The sequence below is a fragment of the Anneissia japonica genome, unplaced genomic scaffold (genome assembly GCF_011630105.1).
Source record: "Anneissia japonica isolate Jap-2015-1 unplaced genomic scaffold, ASM1163010v1 scaffold287658_len57006_cov115, whole genome shotgun sequence".
Classification (NCBI taxonomy): Eukaryota; Metazoa; Echinodermata; class Crinoidea; order Comatulida; family Comatulidae; genus Anneissia; species Anneissia japonica.
In genome coordinates this window covers 11,935-16,130 of record NW_022751885.1, presented here as the reverse complement: position 1 = coordinate 16,130, position 4,196 = coordinate 11,935, and the positions used below count along the sequence as shown (strand labels likewise).

General features: G+C 34.5%; 1 long non-coding RNA gene across 3 annotated transcripts in view; it reads right to left on the bottom strand.

Moving 5' to 3' along the window:
• LOC117121873 overlaps positions 1-2,673 on the bottom strand; it is a 12,255-nt gene extending 9,582 nt beyond the window's left edge. Inside the window, exon 1 of one of the 3 annotated variants that reach the window (XR_004447642.1) lies at positions 2,439-2,673. This is a non-coding gene — a long non-coding RNA (uncharacterized LOC117121873). Of the gene's footprint in view, positions 1-663; positions 765-919; positions 1,046-2,438 lie in introns of those variants that run through there. The other 2 variants (XR_004447641.1, XR_004447643.1) reach the window with 2 other exon arrangements.
• Positions 2,674-4,196: the final 1,523 nt, after the last annotated feature.

The following is a 4,196-nucleotide window of genomic DNA, read 5'->3' as shown; positions in this document are numbered from 1 at the left end:
TTATTGACAATTAAATTTGAAGGTTGATTTGCAATTTCATAATTTCTGTAGCATTGCTGTTTGAGCTACCCTCTCAAAATATTGTTGAATAAATGAATAAAAAAAATCACCCATGTTGCAAAATTGACTATAATAAATAATAATAATTTGGATTTGTAAAGCGCAAAATACATAGGTCTCTACGCGCTATAAATTTGCAAATTAAAATAAACTAAAGAGATGAGCCTTCAGACGATTTTTAAATATCTCAACAGAAGGAGACTCACGAACAAAAATAGGCAAGCTATGTTTTACATCTCCATGGTTATAACTTTGGCATTCTAATATTTAACAAAGGGCCCAGAAATCAATCAAACCAATGCGCATCTGTAAAATCTTTAGGCTTTCTAATATTTAACAAAAAGGGCCCAGAAATCAATCAAACCAATGCATCTGTAAAATCTTTAGGTCTCATGTCACTCACCCCCAGTGGCAAAAAATCTTGCTTAGGCTAGGCTACCTAGGCCTAGACAAGACCTAGGGCCTATACTATAGGCTAGCCTAGCCTACCTATCTATAGCATTGAAGTACTTAATTATTAAAAGTTTTTAAAATTTTAAAAATATCGTTATGAGAGAATAATATGAATATAAGGTAGTACATTAAATTAAATGTTCTAACTACTTAAATTAACCAGATTGAACGATCAAACGATCTTCTATTGATGAGAGATTACATGCCATCCTGTAGTGGTAGGTGAATGACTGCAGACTAGGCCTATATATGCCTTAATAAATATGGATATGAAATAAACTAGCCTTCATCCAGCAGACCAGTAGCCTAGCTAGTCAAGCCTATCATGGTATGCTACAGTAGGCCTAGTATAGTCAAGCCTAGCATTTGACATTGAATGGACATGGCGCGGCTACAAGCAACTCACCTAGTCGCAAGGCTACTACAGCGGCAGGGGTCGTACACGTTTCAAATAATTATAACTCCATGTTTCAACAGACTCACAATATAGCCCAGTACTGCCACTGACAGCTCCTATTTATATTTTTCGGTATAGTACTTACAAATGATATGTTCCTTTCCTTGTACGGTACATAATAAACATGCACTTCACTTGTAGCCTCGTTTTCGCATCCCAACTCCAACCAATCAAACCCCACGGAATGTTGGAATCACACACGAAAAAGGTGGAATGTTGGAATCACAAAACACACCTCCAAAAAGGTGGAATTTCCCTGTTGATAACCCAATACACTGTAACGCTTCACTTGCAGCCTCGTTTTCGCATCCCAACTCCAACCAATCAAACCCACCGGACCAAAAAAAAAAACGTCAACTGCCCTCATTTTCTAGTCACAATACTAAAGTAGCATTTATAAAGTCAAAACGTCAACTGCCCAAGCGTACTAATTTTATTGGCTTGCACAGTTGACGTTTATACCGTACAATACCCGATTGTTACTTTAGTATTGTTACTAGAAAATTAGTACGCTTGGGCATCCCTGTTGATAACCCAAGACACTGCCCTCATTCTCTAATCACAATACTAAAGCACCATTTATAAAGCAAAAACGTCAACTACCCGAGCGTACTAATTGTGTTACTAGAAAATTAGTACGCTTGGCCAGTTAAGCGTACTAATGTTGTCACACTTGGGCAGTTAAGCGTACTAATACATTCGCCTATTACACACCATATATGTACAGCCAGAAACCAGTCTAATAACCACTACCTTTCGGTAAGTACCATTTCATTTATTATTTATTATTTATTGATCTGCTTGTGTGCAAAGCCAAACCAAAACCAGTGTAAACTAACATGATGTAAATTTGTCTTACCATACATGAGTTCCCAGATCAATAGCATCATGCTAATCGTGCTATAACCATTTAGTGCAGTAGACAGTTCTCAACAGATATACAGATTCGTTATTTAATTCAAAGGAGCGTCAAAAATTAAATTAAAACCTGAAAAAATACAATGTCTTTTTTTTTTCCTTAATCTCATAAAAGTTCTGAGGTCAATAAAATCGTACCAAATATACTTTAATCATTGATTCGTACAGCAGAGACAGTTCCTAACAGATATAGAGATTGTGGTACCATTATTTATTTATTGACTAAAAACTTATGTATTTTTTTAATCGTGTATATACGGTTCTGAAGTGTACGGTCATATTAAAATCATGCTGCAGTGTTTAAATTCCTAAAGCAAACAATTTCCTTTTTACTCTTTTGTGGGGTCGATCCACTTTTATTTCAACAAAATACCATCATTCATATATTAAAGCAATGATATAGGTAGTTACTTAATGTACCATTTCAGATTTAATAACATTTATTACATAATGGTCAAATTTAGTAGTTAAAGTACTTAACCTAATTAAAATTATCTTTCAATTTTATATTTTGTTATAGGTAGTACATTAAATTAAATGTTCTAACTACCTAAATTAACCAGATTGAACGATCAAACGATCTTCTATTGATGAGAGATTACATGCCATCCTGTAGTGGTAGGTGAATGACTGCAGACTAGGCCTATATATGCCTTAATAACTATGGATATGAAATAAACTAGCCTTCATCCAGCAGACCAGTAGCCTAGCTAGTCAAGCCTATCATGGTATGCTACAGTAGGCCTAGTATAGTCAAGCCTAGCATTTGACATTGAATGGACATGGCGCGGCTACAACTCACCTAGTCGCAAGGCTACTACAGCGGCAGGGGTCGTACACGTTTCAAATAATTATAACTCCATGTTTCAACAGACTCACAATATAGCCCAGTACTGCCACTGGCAGCTCCTATTTATATTTTCCGGTATAGTACTTACAAATGATAATATGTTCCTTTCCTTGTACGGTACATAATAAACATGCACTTCACTTGCAGCCTCGTTTTCGCATCCCAACTCCAACCAATCAAACCCCACGGAATGTTGGAAACACACACGAAAAAGGTGGAATGTTGGAATCACAAAACACACCTCCAAAAAGGTGGAATATCCCTGTTGATAACCCAATACACTGTAACGCTTCACCTGCAGCCTCCTTTTCGCATCCCAACTCCAACCAATCAAACCTCGCGGACAAAAAAAAAAAAACAAAAAAATTTGCGTAAAATCAGCCTTGCTAATGTGTAATACTGTCATACCAACTAAAGTAACATTCCCCTGTTACAGACCATATATGTACAGTCAAAAACCAGTCTAATAACCACTACCCACCACCTTTCCTTTCGGTAAGTACCATTTTGTTTATTGATCTGCTTGTGTGCAAAGCCAAACCAAAACCAGTGTAACCTAACATGAGGTAAATTTGTCTTACCATACATGAGTTCCCGGATCAATAGCATCATGCTAATCGTGCTATAATCATTGAGTGCAGATATACAGATTCGTTATTTAATTCAAAGGAGCGTCAAAAATAAAATTAAAACCTGAAAAAATACAATGTCTTTTTTTTTCCCCCTTAATCTCATACAAAGTTCTGAGGTCAATAAAATCGTGCCAAATATACTTTAATCATTGATTCGTACAGCAGAGACAGTTCCTAACAGATATAGAGATTGTGGTACCATTATTTATTTATTGACTAAAAACTTATGTATTTTTTTAATCGTGTATATACGGTTCTGAAGTGTACGGTCATATTAAAATCATGCTGCAGTGTTTAAATTCTTAAAGCAAACAATTTCCTTTTTACTCTTTTGTAGGGTCGATCCACTTTTATTTCAACAAAATACCATCATTCATATATTAAAGCAATGATATAGGTAGTTACTTAATGTACCATTTCAGATTTAATAACATTTATTACATAATGGTCAAATTTAGTAGTTAAAGTACTTAACCTAATTAAAATTATCTTTCAATTTTATCTTTTGTTATTGACACATTTTATAAATTTTAATCTTCCTTCTTTGTCTTTCTCTACAATACAACCAACACTTAAAATATTCCTTAAATACAATAGAAATAAATCTACCAAATAATTACATCAATAATGCTTTCCGTACTCCTGTGTCTTAGTTTGCTTTACATCTGATGGTTAAAAATTGCTTATATTCTCGTGCATTAAGAAAGTTCTTTATGTTACGTTACATTTTTGTATTTTCTATATTCTAATAAAGGTACTGTAATTAAATTATCCTCATCATCAACTTCTTCACCTTTCTCTAAAATACGCCATAAATACAATAAAA